The sequence below is a fragment of the Mesoplodon bidens genome (genome assembly GCF_964165515.1).
Source record: "Mesoplodon bidens genome assembly, chromosome: 5".
Taxonomy (NCBI): Eukaryota; Metazoa; Chordata; class Mammalia; order Artiodactyla; family Ziphiidae; genus Mesoplodon; species Mesoplodon bidens.
Window position 1 is genome coordinate 125,664,042 of NC_138161.1, and position 24,089 is coordinate 125,688,130.

Consider the following 24,089-nt stretch of genomic DNA (forward strand, 5'->3'; position numbering starts at 1 on the left):
CTTGACTTTTGGGGGGTTTTGAAAAAAGTCCATATATATATATTTTTTTTTAAGTTAGTGTTTCCCTGTGCCCAGCAGCCCTGGGAGGCTCAGCTCAAGGATTCTGCACCTCCACCCAAGCTAAAGCAGAGGGAAGAGGAAGGATCTGTCTTAATGGAAAAGTCCCAGGGGCAATACATCGGGGTTATTGTAATCTGTGTGATGCAGCTCGGTGAGAATCAGGGTGTACTGGGTAATTAAGTAGGCAGAAGTCTGTTTAATAATAGTAACAATTCTAGCCCACATTCACGGAAGTCCTTTTGATTTTTGGTCCTGTTCTGTCCCCACGTGCCTTACGTGGTACCTCACTTAACACTTGCAGCTGTGTGTTCATCCCTGTTTTACAAATGAGGGTCAGGAGTACAGACACTTTTGTAACCTGCTCAAGGCCTTATGCCTAAAGCCTGGAGGAATGGGGATTTGACTGCAGACCATTGATCCCGTGGCCTTTCCTGTGGCAACTGTCTTACACGTCCCCATTTGTAGATTCCGTGTGTGCTGGGTATGGAATCACCAATTTTTTTTTTAATTTTTTTTTATTAGTTTCTGCTTTATAACAAAGTGAATCAGTCATACATATACATCTGTTCCCACATCCCTTCCCTCCTGCATCTCCCTCCCTCCCACCCTCCCCATCCCACCCCTCCAGGCGGTCACAAAGCACCGAGCTGATCTCCCTGTGCTCTGCGGCTGCTTCCCACTATCTATCTACCTTACGTTTGGTAGTGTATATATGTCCATGCCTCTCTTTCGCTTTGTCACAGCTTACCCTTCGCCCTCCCCATATCCACAAGTCCATTCTCAAGTAGGTCTGTGTCTTTATTCCCGTTTTACCCCTAGGTTCTTCATGACATTTTTTTTTTAATTCCGTATATATGTGTTAGCATACGGTATTTGTCTTTCTCTTTCTGATTTACTTCACTCTGTATGACAGACTCTAGGTCTATCCACCTCATTACAAATAGCTCAGTTTTATTTATTTTTATGGCTGAGTAATATTCCATTGTATATATGTGCCACATCTTCTTTATCCATTCATCCGATGATGGACACTTAGGTTGTTTCCAGCTTCGGGCTATTGTGAATAGAGCTGCAATGAACATTTTGGTACATGTCTCTTTGGGAATTATGGTTTTCTCGGGGTATATGCTTAGTAGTGGGATTGCTGGGTCATATGGTAGTTCTATTTTTAGTTTTTTAAGGAACCTCCATACTGTTCTCCATAGTGGCTGTACCAATTCACATTCCCACCAGCAGTGCAAGAGTGTTCCCTTTTCTCCACACCCTCTCCAGCATTTATTGTTTCTAGATTTCTTGATGATGGCCATTCTGACTGGTGTGAGATGATATCTCATTGTAGTTTTGATTTGCATTTCTCTAATGATTAATGATGTTGAGCATTCTTTCATGTGTTTGTTGGCAGTCTGTATATCTTCTTTGGAGAAATGCCTATTTAAGTCTTCTGCCCATTTTTGGATTGGGTTGTTTGTTTTTTTGCTATTGAGCTGCATGAGCTGTTTATAAATTTTGGAGATTAATCCTTTGTCAGTTGCTTCATTTGCAAATATTTTCTCCCATTCTAAGGGTTGTCTTTTGGTCTTGTTTATGGTTTCCTTTGCTGTGCAAAAGCTTTGAAGTTTCATTAGGTCCCATTTGTTTATCTTTGTTTTTATTTCCATTTCTCTAGGAGGTGGGTCCAAAAGGATCTTGCTGTGATTTATGTCATAGAGTGTTCTACCTATGTTTTCCTCTAAGAGTTTGATAGTTTCTGGCCTTACATTTAAGTCTTTAATCCATTTTGAGCTTATTTTTGTGTATGGTGTTAGGGAATGATCTAATCTCAAACTTTTACATGTCCCTGTCCAGTTTTCCCAGCACCACTTATTGAAGAGGCTGTCCTTCCTCCACTGTACATTCCTGCCTCCTTTATCAAAGATAAGTTGGCCATATGTGCGTGGGTTTATCTCTGGGCTTTCTATCCTGATCCACTGATCTATCTTTCTGTTTTTATGCCAGTACCAGACTGTCTTAATTACTGTAGCTTTGTAGTATAGTCTGAAGTCAGGGAGCCTGATTCCTCCAGCTCCGTTTTTCGTTCTCAAGATTGCTTTGGCTATTCGGAGTCTTTTGTTTTTCCAAACAAATTTTGAAATTTTTTGTTCTAGTTCTGTGAAAAATGCCAGTGGTAGTTTGATAGGGATTGCATTGAATCTGTAGATTGCTTTGGGTAGTAGAGTCATTTTCACAATATTGATTCTTCCAATCCAGGAGCATGGTATATCTCTCCATCTATTTGTATCATCTTTAATTTCTTTCAGCAGTGTCTTATAATTTTCTGCATACAGGTCTTTTGTCTCCTTAGGTAGGTTTATTCCTAGATATTTTATTCTTTTTGTTGCAATGGTAAATGGGAGTGTTTTCTTGATTTCATTTTCAGATTTTTCATCATTAGTGTACAGGAATGCCAGAGATTTCTGTACATTAATTTTGTATCCTGCTACTTTACCAAATTCATTGATTAGCTCTAGTAGTTTTTTGGTAGCTTCTTTAGGATTCTCTATGTATAGTATCATGTCATCTGCAAACAGTGACAGCTTTACTTCTTCTTTTCCAATTTGGATTCCTTTTATTTCCTTTTCTTCTCTGATTGCTGTGGCTAAAACTTCCAAAACTATGTTGAATAAGAGTGGTGACAGTGGGCAGCCTTGTCTTGTTCCTGATCTTAGTGGAAATGGTTTCAGTTTTTCACCATTGAGGACAATGTTGGCTGTGGGTTTGTCATATATGGCCTTTATTATGTTGAGGAAAGTTCCCTCTATGCCTACTTTCTGCAGGGTTTTTATCATAAATGGGTGTTGAATTTTGTCGAAAGCTTTCTCTGCATCTATTGAGATGATCATATGATTTTTCTCCTTCAACTTGTTAATATGGTGTATCACATTGATTGATTTGCGTATATTGAAGAATCCTTGCATTCCTGGAATAAACCCCACTTGATCATGGTGTATGATCCTTTTAATGTGCTGTTGGATTCTGTTTGCTAGTATTTTGTTGAGGATTTTTGCATCTATGTTCATCAGTGATATTGGCCTGTAGTTTTCTTTCTTTGTGACATCCTTGCCTGGTTTTGGTATCAAGGTGATGGTGGCCTCGTAGAATGAGTTTGGGTGTGTTCCTTCCTCTGATATTGTTTGGAAGAGTTTGAGAAGGATGGGTGTTAGCTCTTCTCTAAATGTTTGATAGAATTCGCCTGTGAAGCCATCTGGTCCTGGGCTTTTGTTTGATGGAAGATTTTTAATCACAGTTTCAATTTCAGTGCTTGTGATTGGTCTATTCATATTTTCTATTTCTTCCTGAGTCAGTCTTGGCAGGTTGTGCATTTCTAAGAATTTGTCCATCTCTTCCAGGTTGTCCATTTTATGGGCATAGAGTTGCTTATAGTAATCTCTCATGATCTTCTGTATTTCTGCAGTGTCAGTTGTTACTTCTCCTTTTTTTCATTTCTAATTCTATTGATTTGAGTCTTCTCCCTTCTTTTCTTGATGAGTCTGGCTAATGGTTTATCAATTTTGTTTATCTTCTCAAAGAACCAGCTTTTAGTTTTATTGATCTTTGCTATCGTTTCCTTCATTTCTTTTTCATTTATTTCTGATCTGATTTTTATGATTTCTTTCCTTCTGCTAACTTTGGGATGTTTTTGTTCTTCTTTCTCTAATTGCTTTAGGTGCAAGGTCAGGTTGTTTATTCGAGGTGTTTCCTGTTTCTTAAGGTAGGATTGCATTGCTATAAACTTCTCTCTTAGAACTGCTTTTGCTGCATCCCATAGGTTTTGGGTCGTCGTGTCTCCATTGTCATTTGTTTCTAGGTATTTTTTTATTTCCTCTTTGATTTCTTCAGTGATCACTTCGTTATTAAGTAGTGTATTGTTTAGCCTCCATGTGTTTGTATTTTTTACAGCTCTTTTCCTGTAATTGATATCTAGTCTCATAGCATTGTGGTCAGAAAAGATACTTGATACAATTTCAATTTTCTTAAATTTACCAAGGCTTGATTTGTGACCCAAGATATGATCTATCCTGGAGAATGTTCCATGAGCACTTGAGAAAAATGTGTATTCTGTTGTTTTTGGATGGAATGTCCTATAAATATCAATTAAGTCCATCTTGTTTAATGTATCATTTAAAGCTTGTGTTTCCTTATTTATTTTCATTTTGGAAGATCTGTCCATTGGTGAAAGTGGGGTGTTAAAGTCCCCTACTATGATTGTGTTACTGTCGATTTCCCCTTTTATGGCTGTTAGTATTTGCCTTATGTATTGAGGTGCTCCTATGTTGGGTGCATAAATATTTACAATTGTTATATCTTCTTCTTGGATCGATCCCTTGATCATTATGTAGTGTCCTTCTTTGTCTCTTCTAGTAGTCTTTATTTTAAAGTCTATTTTGTCTGATATGAGAATTGCTACTCCAGCTTTCTTTTGGTTTCCATTTGCATGGAATATCTTTTTCCATCCCCTTACTTTCAGTCTGTATGTGTCTCTAGGTCTGAAGTGGGTCTCTTGTAGACAGCATATATATGGGTCTTGTTTTTGTATCCATTCAGCCACTCTGTGTCTTTTGGTGGGAGCATTTAGTCCATTTACATTTAAGGTAATTATCGATATGTATGTTCCTATTCCCATTTTCTTAATTGTTTTGGGTTCATTATTGTAGGTCTTTTCCTTCGTTGTGTTTCTTGCCTAGAGAAGTTCCTTTAGCATTTGTTGTAAAGCTGGTTTGGTGGTGCTGAACTCTCTCAGCTTTTGCTTGTCTGTAAACGTTTTAATTTCTCCATCAAATCTGAATGAGATCCTTGCTGGGTAGAGTAATCTTGGTTGCAGGTTTTTCTCTTTCATCACTTTAATTATGTCCTGCCACTCCCTTCTGGCTTGTAGAGTTTCTGCTGAGAGATCAGCTGTTATCCTGATGGGGATTCCCTTGTGTGTTATTTGTTGTTTTTCCCTTGCTGCTTTTAATATGAGTTCTTTGTGTTTAATTTTTGACAGTTTGATTAATATGTGTCTTGGCGTATTTCTCCTTGGATTTATTCTGTATGGGACTCTCTGTGCCTCCTGGACTTGATTAACTATTTCCTTTCCCATATTAGGGAAGTTTTCAACTATAATCTCTTCAAATATTTTCTCAATCCCTTTCTTTTTCTCTTCTTCTTCTGGAACCCCTATAATTCGAATGTTGGTGCGTTTAATGTTGTCCCAGAGGTCTCTGAGACTGTCCTCTGTTCTTTTCATTCTTTTTTCTTTATTTTGCTCTGCAGCAGTTATTTCCACTATTTTATCTTCCACCTCACTTATCCGTTCTTCTGCCTCAGTTATTCTGCTATTGATCCCATCTAGAGTATTTTTCATTTCATTTATTGTGTTTTTAATCGATGCTTGGTTCATCTTTAGTTCTTCTAGGTCCTTGTTAACTGTTTCTTGCATTTTGTCTATTCTATTTCCAAGATTTTGGATCTGGGAAATAGAATCTTGGATCATCTTTACCATCATTATTCTGAATTCTTTTTCAGGTAGACTGCCTATTACCTCTTCATTTGTTAGGTCTGGTGGGTTTTTATCTTGCTCCTTCTCCTGCTGTGTGTTTTTCTGTCTTCTCATTTTGCTTATGTTACTGTGTTTGGGGTCTCCTTTTTGCAGGCTGCAGGTTCGTAGTTCCCGTTGTTTTTGGTGTCTGTCCCCAGTGGCTAAGGTTGGTTTAGTGGGTTGTGTAGGCTTCCTGGTGGAGGGGACTAGTGCCTGTGTTCTGGTGGATGAGGCTGGATCTTGTCTTTCTGGTGGGCAGGTCCACGACTGGTGGTGTGTTTTGGGGTGTCTGCGGACTTTTTATGATTTTAGGCCGCCTCTCTGCTAATGGGTGGCGTTGTGTTCCTGTCTTGCTAGTTGTTTGGCATAGGGTGTCCAGCACTGTAGCTTGCTGGTCGTTGAGTGAAGCTGGGTGCTGCTGTTGAGATGGAGATCTCTGGAAGATTTTTGCCGTTTGATATTATGTGGAGCTGGGAGGTCTCTTGTGGACCAGTGTCCTGAAGTTGGCTCTCCCACCTCAGAGGCACAGCACTGACTCCTGGCTCCTCAATTTGGAATGATTTGTTGTCTATTCATGTATTCCACAGATGCAGGGTACATCAAGTTGCTTATGGAGCTTTAATCCGCTGCTTCTGAGGCTGCTGGGAGAGGTTTCCCTTTCTCTTCTTTGTTCTCACAGCTCCTGGGTCTCAGCTTTGGATTTGGCCTCGCCTCTGCGTGTAGGTCGCCGGAGGGCGTGTGTTCTTCGCTCAGACAGGACAGGGTTAAAGGAGCAGCCTCTTCGGGGACTCTGGCTCACTCAGGCCGGGCGGGAGGGAGGGGCACGAGTGCGGGGCGAGCCTGCAGAGGCAGAGGTCGGCGTGACGTTGTACCAGCCCGAGGCGCGCCGTGCGTTCTCCCAGGGAAGCCGCCCCTGGATCCCGGGACCCCGGCAGTGGCGGGCTGCACAGGCTCCCGGAAGGGCGGTGTGGACAGTGACCTGCGCTCGCACACAGGCTTCTTGGCGGCGGCAGCAGCAGTCCCAGCGTCCCACGCCCGTCACTGGGCTCCGCGCTTTCAGTCGTGACTCGCGCCCGTCTGTGGAGCCCCTTTAAGCAGCGCTCTTAATCCCCTCTCCTCACGCATCAGGAAACCAAGAGGGAAGAAAAAGTCTCTTGCCTCTTCGGCAGCTCCAGAGTTTTCCTGGACTCCCTGCCGGCTAGCTGTGGCACATTAGCCCCCTTCAGGCTGAGTTCTCGCCGCCAGCCCCAGTCCTCTCCCTGCGCTCTGACCGAAGCCCGAGCCTCAGCTTCCAGCGCCGCCCGCCCTGGTGGGCGAGCAGACAAGCCTCTCAGGCTGGTGAGTGCTGCTCGGCACCGATCCTCTGTGCGGGAATCTCCCCGCTTTGCCCTACCCAGGTATGTGGGGAGTTTCTTGCCTTTTGGGAGGTCTGGGGTCTTCTGCCAGCATTCAGTAGGTGTTCTGTAGGAGGTGTTCCACGTGTAGCTGTATTTCTGGTGTATCAAAAAGTCCATATTCATCTCTACTCAAAGTTGGTAGGTCATATTGTCATTGTTACTGTTATTTTAAGACAACAAGTAATATTTTAGTGCTTTATTTTTTTATTGTTTTTTTCCTCCCTATGTGCTTTCCAACTGATGCCATATGTTATCAGCTGAGTGGTGTCCTCTCCAAAGTTATATGTTGAAGTCCTAACACCCAGTATCTCAGAACGAGACTGTGGGGTTTTTTATTTTTATTTTTTTTTGCCAATGCCATGCGCCTTGCATTATCTTAGTTCCCTGACCAGGGACTGAACCCGGGCCCAGCAGTGAAAGCGCTGAGTCCTAACCACTGGCCCACCAAGGAATTTCCTGAATGTGATTGCATTTGGAGATAGGCCTTTAAAGAGATAATTAAGTTAAAATGAGGTCTTTAGGATGGGCCCTCATCAATCTGACTGTTGTCCTTGTAAGTAGAGGAGATCAGGACACACAGAGAGCAGGGATGCATGTGCAGAGAAAGACCACATGAAGATGCAGAGAGAAGGCGCCGTCTGAAGTCAAGGAGACAAGTCTCAGGAGAAACCAACATGCTGGCACCTTGATCTTGGACTTGCAGCACTGTGAGAAAATACACTTCTGTTGTTTAAGCCACCCAGTCTGTGGTACTTGGTTATGGCAGCCCTAACAAGCTAAGACATCACATTAACTCTTGATTCCCAGGGAGAATTTGAAGGTTTTCTTGAGAGGCACTATGAGAAATTTGAAGACATGCAATCAATCAATGTATGCCATCACCTGTCTGGATCTTCCTGTGTTGCCCTTAGTTTTCAGGGAGAATTTGGTTTTTGAAATGGATCTACCTCTGTCCTTTGGACATGTCACAGGGCTGGAAAGTAAGTATAACAGCTCTAAGAAATGAGGACTTTCGTGTGGATGTACAGGAACAAGAGACAGAGTGAATATGTGACCAGGTTGTGCTGGCTTCATTTCCAGAAAACAAAGACTAGTTTTAAAGGGGAAAATGGCCATAGGTGATAAAACAACTTAATTGGAAGAATGATATAATCATCTGTGTGTCCCCTGTTTAATCACATCTGAATTCCACCTCCTGTCCAAGCTTCATTAGAAAATTTCCCCAGAGTTAAAAATCCCAGCCACTCCATTAAACTAGTTGTCCTTAAGAGCAGGGGCTGAAAAGTGGAAAGTCTTTTGGATAAACCACAAGGTCCTAGTGTATAGCACAGAGAACTATGTTCAATATCCTATGATAGACCATAATGGAAAAGACTATAAAAAAAAGAATGTGTGTGTGTGTGTGTGTGTGTGTGTAACTGAATCACTTTGCAGCAACAATTAACACAACATTGTAAATCAATTATAGTTCAATTAAAAAATATTGATTATAGTAAAAAAACATTTAAAAATGGAAAGTTTTTTTTATCAATTCCTTTCCAGTCATTTTCAGGGTAAACTGGCTCAGTTTACAACTTCAATGATCACATCTTGATGAGGGGCTTTGAAAACTCCAACCAGTATCATACATGAAGACCCTTACCTTTCACAGAGCAATACAGACACTGTCACAGGAGTTGGCTTACCTTTGGTGAGTGGTGCACACAGCTGGCACCAATTAGCTAGAGACTCAAAAGACTTTTCTACAGGCAAGAAACTTAGACACCAGGAAGCCCATTAGAAAACAGTGAATTGTGCCCCAGATTCAGATGCTGTGAAGGCATAAAGAGCAGAGAGGCCCAATTAAGCCGGTGTTTTAATTTGCCTTGTGGTATGGCCAAAAGGGCACAGGGTTTATTTCACTTACAAAATAAAAATAACTTGTGTTTAAACATCTGAGAAGACAATCATGTAGAAAATGAGAGCAATATTAAAGAACATGAAGCAAAAAGTATAAAGTAGTCCAAATCCCACCACTCAGAACTCCTGTTGATATTTTCAGCTTCGCTCTGGACCTCTCTGTCTGTACACATATGCAGAAAAGGGACAGACTATGCTTGCTGTGCAGATGCGTGTAATGGCTTCCTGTTTCCCCTCAACAATGGCAAGACCAGGTCCCTTAATGCTAACATGGCCCTTCCTGGCCGCCTCTGTCCGGTTTTCCAGAATGATCTCTCGCCTCTATCCCCCAAACCCACTAGGCTTCTGCCTTTCCCATCTTGAAGGTCCTGAAAACTCCCACTGCGTCTCGTGGAATCCTTTGGAGAATTCAAGGCCAGATGAGAGGGTAGTCAATTTTTGCGTTTCTGGAAGATACCTGGCAGAAGTGGTCAGAATGAATGGTCAGGAGCAGTGGGTGGGATGATTGCGGATGAGAAGCCCAGGTATTTATTGCACCAGATCCAGGTAGAACACACTGATGAATTGGGCAGAGATGTGGCAGTGGAGGTGGAGTTTCAGTGACTTGGAGAGACGTTAGGGAGATGATCGTGGTCACCGTCATCATGGTCACTATCGTCATCATAGTTGTTACTGCTGGGGTCCTGCTCCAACCCTAAAGTCAAATGATTATACATGAAAATAATGGAATCAATGAAGAGGCCTCAGAAAACCAGCCTAATGATCCTAGCTGGGCCACATGATTTCACTGTCATGTTCAACCTGATGTAGCCAAAAATAGGTTTGATTTCAACTGCATCGCAGAGTAAATGGTCTCACATTTTTCCTTCTGGTTGTCATAAAAGGATGAAGTTCATTTCCTTTGAAGACCTCTCTTAATGAAGGCTTTAAATCAAGAGCTGTAACTGCTTGCCACCTTGCAGGGAGCTGACTGAGCTCCGGCTAATGCAGTTTATTAAATTCCTTGTCTAACAAACCCTTGACCTGAGAGCTGCCACCAGCTGGAATCTCTGTCTTTTTAGCTCCTCCCACACACGTGGGGACCTGCTTCTTGGGAGACCTGGGCCACCTCTATATTTCATTCAGGAGAGTAGAGGATGAGATGCCTATACCTTCACCTCACCCATGCCACTCAAATGGCATCTCATGGAGTCTAAAAGGCCAATAAAAAATGCTCTATTATAAAGGTAATCCCAGTTGCCAAAAAATAAGATTAAGTGCAATGTTTTTGAGACTCAATATATGAAAATTCTCCCTGGGACCCTTTTGTGTTGCAGAAATTTAACATCTACCATAAAGTAATGAAAATTTATCACTTCCAGCTAATAACATTTATTAAACAATTACTATGTGCTAGGTATCATGCTGAACACTTCCTGGCCTTCCTTGGTTACTCTTCAGAGCAACCTTCTGAAGTAAATACTATTTTTATAAAAAATTATTTATTTATTTATTTATTTATTTATGGTTGCATTGGGTCTTCGTTGTTGTGTTGTTGCGCGTGGGCTTTCTTTAGTTGCGGTGAGCGGGGGCACTTTGAGGTGCATGGGTTTCTCATTGCAGTGGCTTCCCTTGTTTCAGAGCAGGGGCTGTAGATGCAGCCTCAGTAGTTGTGTCACATGGGCTCAGTAGTTGTGACACAGGGGCTTAGTTGTTCCAAGGCATGTGGGATATTCCAGGACTAGGGCTCAAACCCATGTCCCCTGCATTGGCAGGTGGATTCTTAACCACTGTGCCACAAGGGAAGTCCCTGAAGTAGAAACTATTATGGTTCACATAATAGTTCACAACAGCACAATGGAGAGAGCAATTAACACACTGAGACCACGACTTCTCCAAGGTACAGCAGGGATTTCACTACCATGATCGGACTCCAGCGGTAGCCTCACAGTACTGCTCCATGCCAGGCGAACACGTGTCTCCATGTTTGTCATCCTCATGATAATTAACACGTGGGTTAATTCATTTAAGCCTGAGAACCTTATACATAATTATTATCCTCATTCTCTACATAAGGATTTATACCCAACACCCTTTAGAGACTCACCAGGTCCCACGATTTAGTTAGGCAGAATAGGGACCATAACCACAGTCTTCTCATACTAGAAGAGGCTAGGCTGCCTCTTCTTGTATCAGTAGACGTCATTCCAAGCCTGTGTTGTCACTCTTGAAATTAGCTACCGCCTGTCATGGGGAGGCCTATCTGGACATTTTGTGAATTAAGCGACATTGGACTTTATCCAAGTTAACAATTTGTATGTCTTAACCAAGCTGCCGGGATTTAATAACTCTTGTCCATCATAAGGAACAGACTATACAATTTAATAACTACAGGAATATTTTATTTTCACCTATATTACAGTACTTGTCAGTACTGAGAAAGTGCCAACCATTTTGAGAGTTGACAGCTGGAGTTAAGGTAAAAGGTTTTAAGATAATCAATTACAGTGTATTACATTGTGGGTACAGCTGAATCCCAATTTATTAACGTTCCAATTGCTCTTCTCCATGACAGATTGGGTGCTGTTAGCCATAACACACACTCTTTTCCTTGGGAAAGTATGCAGTAAATTTAGTTTCTCATTTTTCCTAAACAGGAGAGATATCGTCAAAACACAACTTAGTGATCCATCTAAAAAAAATCAAAAGTAAGAAAAATAAGCGGTTTGGGGGATGAAGCAGTCCCTGTATGATTTTTTTTTTATTTTTTGCTTTATAACAAATGTAATCAGTTATACATATACATATGTTCCCATATCCCCTCCCTTTTGCGTCTCCCTCCCACCCTCCCTATCCCACCCCTCCAGGCGGTCACAAAGCACCGAGCTGATCTCCCTGTCCTGTATGATTTTAATCTTCCTTTTCCTGGAGTTTTAGCTCTACCTCAACTAAATGACACTTTGAAGTGGCCTTTCATATACATAATATATTATTCGGAAGGCATAATTTAAAAAAGCAACAGGAAGAAAACAAATACTCCTGTGGTACATCGGACCATGCTACCGTCATATCTTATCTGCGACCATGTGCCCAGCACTACCTCTTTCTGGAAAGAATGAACAGTGTGCTGATTTAGAGTCTAGGCCTTAAAAGACATCAAATACTTGCACTCACCCTCCGGTGCTCTGGCTACTCATCATGAGAAAAACATGCGTCAGGTAGCCACTGGCCCAAAGAAGATGAAAGACCCGTGAAGCAGACTCCCTCAACTTCCTGAAGCAGATCATCCAGTAGCTTAAAGCAGAGTCACCCCTGCTGACGGTCAGAACTAAAAGCAAGAGAAATAAATGTTTCCTCCTTGTCTTAATCTGTTCAGGCTGCTGTAACAGAGCACCATGGACAGGTTGCCTTAAAAAACAAACACAGTTTGGTATTCCTCACAGTTCTGGACTCCAGGAAGTCCAAGATCAAGGTGCTGACAGAGTCGGTGTTGGGTGGGAACCCACTTCATGGTTCACAGATGGCCATCCTCTCGTGGTATCCTCACATAGCAGAAAGCAGAGAGAACCAGGATCTTTCAGGATTCTTATAACAGCACTAATCCCATTCATGAGGGCTTGGCCCTCGTGATCTCATCTGATCCTACGTCCCAAAGGCCCTACCTCTTGATACCATCACATTGGGGGTTAGGTTTTCTACATATGGATTTTAAGGGGACACAATTCAGTCCATAACTCTCCTTTAAGGCACAGATTTTTTGGTTGTTTGTTATGTGGTATTATGTCACTATAGCTGACTACTACAAACCCTAAGAAATAACCCTAAAAGTACACCAATAGGGATGAGTAAAAAGGTGCCTTCAAGGAATCTGCCTACTGCTATAAGTGAATGGTCCCCAGGATCAGTGGGGAGAAATAGGTCAGTTCTACTGTATTCTAAGACTGGAGGACACATTTTATTTCAAGGGGAAATAAACTATGCATGTGTTGTGCATAGAAAAAAGCCATGCCCTTACTTTGTAAAATTCTTTGGGTAAACCTTTCATCAATATCAAAATGCCACTCTACTGTGTTCAATCTGATTCTCATATAAAAAGCAAATAACTGTAGGTATGAATATCAGTAAATGTTTAGCTCATTTCCAAAATTCACCACAGATAAAGTTGATTAGAATCATTCCAAGTCACGTGTCTACATTTTAAAGTGTCTCCCTGAGATTGGCCTGAAAACTTCATAAAACTCAGAGGACACTGAACCCGTGGGGAATGGAATGGAGGTTTTATAAGATAATTAGCACTTTGCTAAGGACCAAGGTATTCACTGTATCCAAAGGCTTCCCATCACTGGGGTTTCAGCTCAATGAGAAGACATGATGTACATGGCAGAAGCATCAAGAATCTCCCCTTCACTTTCTCATTCACATCATGGTGTCAAAATGTGTTCTTGGTTGGAAGTATGGCCTGGTATTCTTTATTAGCAAAGAATCCCTCAAAGCTGTATGACTGCATATATCATAGCCATAGTGTAATATCCAGCTTTGAATCTTGGATTTTCCATTTCCTGAGAAGTCACCTGAGGTGACTTAAATTCTATGAACTTCAGTTCTTTACTGTAAAGTAAGAAATAAGAGTAACTACAGGAGTTACTATGTAGGTTAAATGAGATATTACTATAATATCTCATAAGCTATTATACTGAGATATAAGACCTAAGAATAAGTAAGTTTCAATATTATGTGCTGCTTTGACACCTGGTGAAATTGGGAGGGGCATGAATGGTTTAACTACTAATTCCCCTCCCCACCACCCTGCTCCCATGGATGAGTTCCCCAGTCCAAACAACTCTCCTTATCATGGAGCCTGTCACGGTCCTTGCTTACACCTGAATAGCAGGCTTCAGTTTCCTGCCAACCCACAGAATTATTCCAACAAGCCAATCACTTCTTCCTGTGGGAAGCAGGGGTTCCCCACCTTCTTGGTGATAACGACCAGGGTTCTTGGCCTCCTTAATCAATAGAAATTGAGGAGGCCAGCCAAGAAATTCAGGCAGGCTTTACTGGGGTCCCTGCTTCAGCAGGAGGGAGTGAGAAGAAGTAACAGGTTCTCTTGCTCATTCCCCAAAGGGAGTGAGCTGATTCCTTATATGGGGTGAGAGTAGGGGCGGGTCCAGGTGTCAGGTCGGAGGTGGTTTGCCCACCCCCTTTGGTGGTGTCGTGTGCAGGGGGCATGCGCAGTGCCCTGCTTTTGCTTCCGGCTCTTCAGAAGTGGCAGTTGGTCTTTTTGGTCTTTTTGTGTCTTGTTGTCCATAATTTGCCCCAACTGTGCGTGCACGAATCTATTTTTAGTCCCTCATAGTTTCTTTGTATTTTCTTGCTGGAGGAGAAGTTTACCCAGGTGCAAGCACTGCAGCCAAGGGGCCCAGGTCCCAGGTCCCAGCGGGTCTCACTGGTACTACAAAGCCTGCCTCCACAGCCCTTGTCTGTTTACTCTGTTCTTCAGCGCAGCCCCTATTTAACTTTTCACACATGCAGTGTTCTCCTCCCTGGGCTGTGAGTACATATGACTAATAAATATATGTCAACCTGATCTGCCCATTGTTGGATGTCTTCTGTTTGGCCATCCCTACAAGGTAAGAATTTCTCCCCACAATGTGATAAAGAGGAGACAATGAAAACAAATACCTAGCACACTGCAAGTGATAAATGGTAAATAATGTCATAGTTTTTGAGAAAAATAAACCCTAGAATTGCTCTCAGCCTCTTAGAAACCCCTTTAATAAAGTTGCCCTTCTCTAAGACATAGAGGTGCTCATCCTCTACCTGTCATTACCCAGAGCTGACATTTGAATACTGGGGCCAAAGGAGAGGAGTGATCACCACAACTGGGGAGAAATCAAGGTGCCTGCATGATTGATTCCTCCTCGACGTGACCCATAATGTAAAGGACACAAGAATGAAAAGTCAGATTCCATCCATGAGAATTATCTCAATATTTCTAGTGTGTCTTGCCCCACTGTGGTCTGATACGACCACACCCACATGCCAGGCTGTGTCTCAGCATCTTGGCACCTTTCTGCTCTGTGAGCCTGAACTTATACCCCCAGCGAAGCTTGAGTGTAAAGAGTTCTTAGAGGACAGAAGTGGAGATGGTACATCTTCTGTTGCTGGTTGCTACAGCTCCCTAAGGGATACTTCTTCCTGAAGTTTCAACCATTCTACTAAATAAGGTGTAGTGAGTGTGCTGTCCCCTGTTGCCTTCACTGTACTTAGAGGAATGCCTCACATTCAGAGGACTCTCCACAAACATGTGTTGAATGAGTTATTGATTCAATGGATGCAAAAGTCAACTGAATTTGCCATGTACCTAACACACTGTAAGAGTATGAGAATTATGAAACAAGGTCCCTAAACTTCAAGAGACTACAGTCTATCTGAAGAGACAGTAACTGGGAAGGAAGAGCTGGTGATGGCTCCTTGAAGAAGGTGGGGATTAGACTGAGTCTGAAAAGGGAAGGAGAGGAAAGCAAGGAGTCAGCCAGGAGTGAGGAGGGTGAACCAACTCCTGTGCTATCTCATTGGAGGCTGGCCTCCTCATTTCTTGCCCCCTGTTTCCAGAAGAAGGAAGCAAAAATGTGGCTGAATGGGTCTATGTTGTCATTCAGGAAATGCTTATGTGCCTTTAAAACAAATTGTCATACTCAAAGAATGTAAATTAAATCAAAGGATTTCTTGTAGAAAGAAAGAGACAGCAATTTTTTCCCATTTAGCTTTCTCTTGAACAGAAACATTATCAATTTTCATTGCTCTCAGCTGTGGAATTTACTGTACCCAGTGTACTACTAAAATATTGATATGATGTACATGAATTCCAGCCTCAGGATAAACTCATGGAAAGTGTCAATTCTCCCTTGATTTTTTTTTCATTATGTACAGAATAAAAAGGGAGCCATGGTGTAATGGAGGTTTGACAAATATCTGTGACATAAAATATGATCACTAGAAGAAAATAATGGTAACTTTCAAACTTTCCCCTCCAAATCCCATTATAGAAATAGGAAACCAGGAGTCATGTTTTTAGGAAAAGAATTGAGGCCAAATTCTTTCTCTTCTACTCTGGGAGTGTGGTTCTATGTCAAAATATTAGAATTAGAAGTTGAAATATAGTCTCAAAAGCTTGGATTAATGGACAAAATCATATTACCAACCTAAAAAGAACTTCAAAATAAAATAGTTACATTTTGAGATTTTATCCCAACTCTATTGTAGATAAGAAAGATATAGGTCATTTACTGATATTTTTTAAATGTTTTATGACTGATATAAATAGCTTCTGAGTATCAATGTTTAACATGCACAGACATACATACACAGAGTTTCTCAGTTATTATTTTGGAATAGAGGTTTCATTTTTAAGCCAAACTGACAATGTTATCTGTTTATGTCTGATGCGTTTGTGTCTCAGTATCTCACAATTTCCAAATAATCTGAAGCACGTAATTCCTTCCTTTAGTTAGAAATTCTAGATGACTAACATTCTGTGGTGTTGACTGAGCATCTTCCAGGGCTTAGGGATTTGTGATTTGGGTTTAGAAAATCTCATTGTCATGGTAATTTGGGATGCTTTTCAATAGAACTCAGGAAAAGTGGTAAATGGTTTCTTAGGAATTATAAGGCCAAGCTATTAGTTCATAAGAAAGAGAGTCAAAGTTAATATGAGGAACAGTTCTGGGTTTTTTGTTTGGTTGGTTTTTTGGGGTTTGTTTTGTTTTTCTTCATGTTGTCCAGACTTGAGAATCCAGGAAGGAAATTAAACTTTGCAGTCATGTGGTGTGTTTGAATTTAGATACTCCTGGAGAGAACCATCCATTTCTTGGAGAAGAACAACTTTCTCATTCTTTCCCTACCCACTTCTGTACTTCCCCACCCTGAATGCATGGGAGCTGAGATCAACCTCTTTGCTGTGTGAGTCTTGGACACCAAGACCAGAGCAATAGCAACCAGGCAGAGGAGAAAAAGGACTGACAACCAATGTCCAAGATTATAAAACTTACAGGACATTAGGAGAGAGATATGTGGGGAGAAGGGATAAATTAGGAGCTAGGATTAACATATACACACTACTATACATAAAATAGATAACCAACAAGGACCTACTGTATAGCACAGGGAACTGTACTCAATATTCAGTAATAACATAAATGGGAGAGGAATCTGAAAAAGAATGAATATGTCTATGTGCATAACTGAATCACTTTGCTGTACACCTGAAACTAACACAGTATTGTTAATCAACTATACCTCAATAAAATAAAATTTTAAAAAAAGGAGAGAGAAATGGAGACTAAGATTTCCTCATGTTCTTGGTAAATCTGGTGGTTCCCAAAAGAAAAAATGGACAACGGGGACATGAATGAAAAAGTGTGGGAAAAGTTTAGGGGAAAATGTTTAGGAAGTGGGAAGAAAAAAACAAACAAGTAACAAGGAGGTCCATGGCTGATAACTCCTTTCTGAGGCTTACAGGGTATTAGCTATTTCATGTGCATTTCCCAGAAGTGGGTGTTGGATGGATTGCCATACCCTCCATCCTCTTACCTCGGCTCTCTACTCCTTTGGGGTAATCCCCCAAACCCCTTCAGTTAAGGACGTTTTTAAGCCCTCTTTGGGATCTACTGAGTGGAGAAGCTATTCCCTTCCTTCCTGATCACTGGTGAGTAGATGTAGCTCCCTAGACACAACATGGGAAAGGAAGGAGCTGCTATCTGAGACCAATTACCTGGTGTGAAACACACAAAGGCTGAGTCCCTACAACCTGCCAGCTTCTCCTCGCACAGATCGTAGCTAGAGAGCCTAACTGAGAGCAGAAAAACAGGAGCGAGACAGGGCTTCTTCCTTGGTTAATATGCCAGTTGTGTTTTGCAGTTACAGAACTGACTGTATAGATATGAGACAGTCAATAAAAGAAAGAAATCTGGGCATGATGTATAGGATGACCAACAAGTCAAATAGCTGGTGGGAACCACGCCTGGCAGCCAACGCCTTCCGTCAGGCCTCATGAACTGAGCGCCCAACTTACTCCAAATGGAGACAAAGTCTCTGTAGCAGTTTCTTCATTCGAGTCTGTCATGTCAGTCCCTGTGAAAATTTAGCAGAGGATGGAGATCGGTAAGAGGGAGGCAGGGAGGAGTGACCAGGGCAAGTGATGTGAGCTCTGTGGCCTTTAGAATCTGGTCCAGGGAGGCCCTGTCTTGGCTGCACCTTATGGTCACCTGGGAGGACATTAAAAGTCCTGGTGTTCATGCCTGGACCAAGTAGCTCAGCATCTTCATGGGTCGGACCCAGGCATCAGTATTTTTTAAGGTCCCCAGGTGATTCCAACATGCAGCCAAGATCGTGAATCACAACACTGGTACATTTTCATGTCAGGAAGCTACCAGGAAGCACAGATTCAATCCCTCAGCATTTTAGGAGTTTTGGGAACCCCCTGTGGTAATGTGTAGGTCTACAGAAACTATGCTGTGGATGACAATGGTTCTCAAACTTTGCTGCACATGGGGGAGACTTCTTTTTTAAAAAGTCCACTGGCCAGGTCACAGACCAAACAAATTAAGTCAGAATTGTATAGGGGCAGAACACAGGTATCAGTATTTTTTAAGTTTCTTGGGTTATTCCAGGTCCCATTTCTATAGCTTAATTTCTTCTCAGTTTTATAGGCAGGGAAATCACTGGTGGATGTTGATAGAATCAAGACTCGGGTTCAGCAGGTCTGGGCTGGAGCTCATGCTTCTGCATTTCTCCCAAGTTCCCAGGTGATGCTGATGCCTCTGGTCCATGGACAACACTTGGTTTTAGTCTATTTTCTTGTCCGTAAGCCACCAGGGGCGCATATACAAGTCAGCAGCTGCCTTGGGAGTTTCAGAGAAGCCCGTGTGCTCTTGCCAGTGATGAGAGGGAGAGAGGGAGAAGAAAAAACCCCAAAGTCATCATTTCACAACATATACATTACCATATACAATATTATGTTTTACACTTTAAACAATTATGAAGTTATATGTCAATTATATCTCAATAAAAATGGAAAAAAAATCATGGCCTCTCTCAATACCACATTCTTTCATAAACAAGTCTAAATCCCCTGCTCACAGGAAAGAAAATGTGCTCACAATTTTGTGGTCTGTGGGTCCTCATGACTTTTTTGCATTAGGTCTCACTTTTGCTAGTTATGCTGTAGCTAATAGAGCAAATTTCTACCTTTACATGACCATGCAACTCCAAGAAATGAGTTTGGAACTCACCTTTAAGAAGGTGTTGTTTGTAGGTGCACATGGAAAACATAAGGAAAAGGTAGGATTCCCAAGAGTGGGGATGTGGCTAATAAAATGAAAGACAATGCAGGGTTCTCCAGCTGTCAAATCTCCCCAGGAACACACTGCAATATAACCTGTGTCAGGTCCTCCTTCCTTCAATGGAATGGTGGGAAAAGGGACACCATGAAGTAGCTAGCCCACAATTGTCCAGCCATTGAAAAGTGTTCAAGAATTCAGAAGCAAAAGACACAGTCCATTAGATCAAATCTAAAATGATAAACTGTAATATAATAAATGGAATATCCACACCTTAGGTCCAAGAAATCAATATCCCAAGTTTTGGTTGAGGAGATCTGAAATAATAGGACTAATGAATATAAAATATGTACACATTTTAGCTGAAATGCAAGTGCAAATTAAGTCAATAGAGTAATGTTACTGTTATTTATTCATTCAATTATTCAGAAAAAATCTAGGTCAAGTCCAGTGTTAAACCCTATGCATACATAAAATCAAACAGGATCTGTGTCCTTCATCAATGCATAATCTAGCCATGAGAAATGAAATACAGAGTCTTGAGCCAAAGCCATATTTGCTCACTTCTTCTCTTCACAAGGAGCATGTTTGTTTCTGGAACAAATGTCTTAAGAGGAACATTGACAAAACCCGTATCTTTAGGAGGCTGTCATTAGAACAACAAATCTACACTTACAATGATGTTTGAAAAACCGGGGAAATTTTGTTATGATTTTCAAATATGGGAAGAGTGATTATTCAGAAGTGGGTTGGAACTTATTTCCTCAAGCTCTCCGGAAAGTCAGCTCAGCGCCAGGGAGTGATACATACTGGGAGGCAGATCTGGCTCAGAAAAGAGCAGGACCGGAGGGGACTCACATCTCAGAGATCCCTGCACACACCGAGTGTCACTATGCAGAGCAAGTCCCTCATCCTCTCGGGGGCCTTCACATGGGCAGTAGGTGACACTTTGTCAGGGGAGATCTAAGAAGATCATGGCTGTGGGTAGGAGCACAGGATGACAGACTCAGGAGAACTTCCAAATCTGAACACTCATGGGTGCATTACAGGCTACATGGTCATTGTCTTGTCTATGATGAAAAGAATAATTTTAAGGTGACTCCAGATTTCTCAGACCCTCTTTTCTTTATAAAGCCACACATCTAAATGGAGGCAGGGGCTGAATGTGCTCATCTAGAGACTGGGGTACAATTGACAGGAGTCACCCAGAGCCTTGGAGGTAAAATGTCCCAGGGGACATTCAGAGAAACTGATGGGAAAGGATCACAATCAGGACCTAGGAATAAAAGGGAAGATTGAAGAAAGAAGGGGGCACTGAAAAATAAACTACAAGAGGCAAAAATAAAGCCTTGGAAACATGATCAGTACCGCTTCCCCTCACCCCCAGGTCAGCAGACTGGAAGAGGAGATGTGTAAAGGATGGATTTGGGTAAATTACTTTGGATCAGACTGGACATCTTTACATGTGGCCAACCATGTGACTAAGATGCCCGCTGGTACTGGAGAACAAGACATGTTGCCTTAGCCCAGACCCTGGGACCACCAGCTGGGCTTCGTGTCCATTAAAATGTGACCAAGGTGAACAGGTTTTCTTGTGGTCCTTCCAGGGCATGGCAGCAATTCCCTCCTTTAGTTACTCACAGGCTTGATGAATCTCAACCAGATAACTAGGGCTGATAACTAGAGCACACACCCTCCCAGTGTGCTCCAGAGTGGACAGTAGTTAGTGCTGGCCTGGGTGGGAAAGGAGAATCAAGTTTTCTCATATTTCTAAAAATAGCATCTTTGAAAGGTTTTTAAACTTTAACATCCTTTGTGGCATTTTCACGCATCATTCATTCTGTCCAAGTGAAGTTCAGCTTGAATTTCCTAACGATATCCTATTCCACATTAGTTCTCATAACTATTACATGTGGGTCTCTAGTGCTATGACCCATTTGTAAAAAGTTAGTTTCCTTGAAATTACTGTAAAACGATTCTGGAAACAGTACTATTTTCACTAGAATTAATAATGAATCCCTCACCCAATCCACCAGACTTTTTTTTTTTTTTTTTTTTAATTTCTCACTGTAGCTGGGACTCAATGGCTGAGTCCCAGCTATTGAATTCTGCTCCTTAAGTCACCAATGGACAAACTTTATTTGATCATTCTAGGATTGGGGTTTAAACATTAGGTTTAATTTTTAAAAATCAGGATGAAATAAGAAACCATTTCTTGGCTCAGTGAGTTGATTGCAGATAATTCGATTGCAAACCCTTCTGTTAGGGGCAGATTTGCAAACCTCAATCAACACAAAGGGAACCTTTCATAAAAGCTTTTCTCTGCCACAATGTTTTGCTACCTTATTCTCAAAAAGCAAGCCTTCTGTGAAGCTGCCTAACACACTACGTGATTTAAAGTGTTTTTTATCTCACTTAAAGTATTGCCGCATTAAAAAATAAGTTCAAGGAATAGTAGGTGTCACAGGGATAAATTGTCTTATCCCCGTAGTTACCGATTTACCCTATTACTTCCCTTCTTTGTTTTTGTCATTATCTTTTCATGTTTTCAGTTCTTATTCTTTGCTCTCTGTTTCATCAGCCTTTCCTCCCTTTACCTCTTTTGCTTCCCAGGGCAGACCACCCTAACACATATGCCATAGGACATTTCTAGAGAAATAGATTTTTTGTGAATTTTCAAAGAGACAGATTCTTTTTATGCAATCATACCTCCTTTGCAATGGAAGGTGCATGTGGGTTATAAGATGCTTCTAGACTTCTCAGCCTCTTTGGATCTGGAGATGAAGGGGGAGAAAAGTTTTCTATTTTTATCTGTGAAGCTTTCACTTGACATCTACAGCTCTGATTGTAGATGATTTTTATCACTTTAAAAGTTTAAAGAGGACAAAGACTGATCCACTGCCTTTCTAAAGAATAAAACTACAGCAATTGTGATAATCTTGTAGAAATAATGCCCTCTCAAGGAAAAATTGTTTTCAGCTGAGAGGTTTCTGGGATTCTACAGCATTCTTCTGGAAGAATGAGCCCATGTCCAAAGGATGGAGATTTTTATAACTCAACTGGAGTTCACACACCAGGAAAAATAAGTGGCCAGCTCCAGAAAGACCCATCACGTTGGAATTTGGCAGATGACATCAGTTTAGCCAAGGACTGTAGTTCAATTCAGGGTCAATATATAGCCAATCCACATGAATTCCTATTAATCCTATAAAACCCTACTTTTATTCTTATTTCTCCAGTGCTGAACTTAGAGCCTGGCTCAAACTAGGCTCTGAATAAATGTTCATTAAAAAAAAAGTAATAAATATTTGTTGAGTGAAGGCTTACTGGGACTCTTTTTATTGTGAAGGAATAAAGGGGGAACCATTCATATAAATCCAAACTCTAGTGGTTCCCCATGGCAGTGACATTAGCTATGGTGGTCTTAGGTCCATCTCATGAGCCACTCTTTGAAGACACCCAAAGCCTTGTAAAGCAGGAGCCCCAGGACCTTGGAAAATCCATCACTGACATAGATTACATAGGTGGGTTATGGTCTCCAATATATGAGGTCAGAGCTGTCACATTCTGATGGCTTTTTAAAGTAAAAAGTTATTTAAAATTTGAATTGTATAAAGCACCTCAAGGTTAAAAAATACTAAGGAAAACTTTTCTTTTTTTGGTATCCAGAAGTGTGGATCAAATGTCAGTACTGAAAGGGTTTAAGCTCTCAAATAATATTGACAGAAAAATATACAACAACCACAGACAAACAGAAAACAAAAACATTAGCTACGATTCTTGTTGAGACTGACTTCTCTATATTGAGCATATTTATCATACATGTCATGGTGCTTTTGGAAGTGGGGAGGAAAAAAGACAGGAGAAATAAAAATCAAGATGGCAGAGTAGAACAACGCTAAGCTCACCTCCCCTCATGAACACATCAAAAATACGTCTACAAGTGGAACAATTCTCATTGAAAACAAACTGGAGACTGGAAGACTCCTATACAGCCAAGGCTGTAAAGAAAAATTCACATGGAATCAGGGAGGGAGGGAAGAAAGCGATCAGGTCAGAACCCACACAGAAGAGCAGGGGGATACCCCAGGTTTGGGGATCCTCCCTGGGGAGTGAGGGGTTTAAATGGAGTATAATTCATAAAAATACTGAACCATCAGTATGTTCTACACCTGAAACTAATATGATATTCTAAATCAACTATACTTCAGTATAAATACATATATGTATACATACATAAACAAACAAAATTCCTGAAACAAAACTAAACTGACCTCACTTTTAAAAGCTTTCTTAAATAACACCTTGGGTATTTAATTACAAATCCATGTGGTAGGTAAGAATGGGTGGATGAAGTACTAATTCTTTGGCTTTATGTCATTCATTTATTCTTTTATTCACTTACACCATCAGCCATTTAAAATATGACAGCTTTTCAAGGAAGCTTGAAAATATTTAGACAATACAGAAAAGTAATGTTTTATCTGTTTAACAATTTACTTTTGGGGTAAATCACTGATTAGAAATAACTGAGTGAGGTCACTAACCATCACCCAGGAGGGGTCTTTCCTGAAAATATGTAGGGAAAATAGCGTAAATGCTGTACATTGAAGAAAATGAAGGTAAATTTTTCCTCCTTTATTGAAAAGAAAATTTCTTTGGCTTTCTATCTAGTGTACCATCCTATCTCTTATAGCCAGGCAGCATCTTGTTACCACAGTTGTGGGTTCCCTTGTCTCCTGGGAAGGGTAGCTCATTGGAGACAAGATGGTAGGTGGAATGGATGGATGTTGCATGGGCCAAGCACTCAGAAGAGCAGGTCATGGGCTGGGGAGTATGAGATGGGCCCTCTTTCTCCTG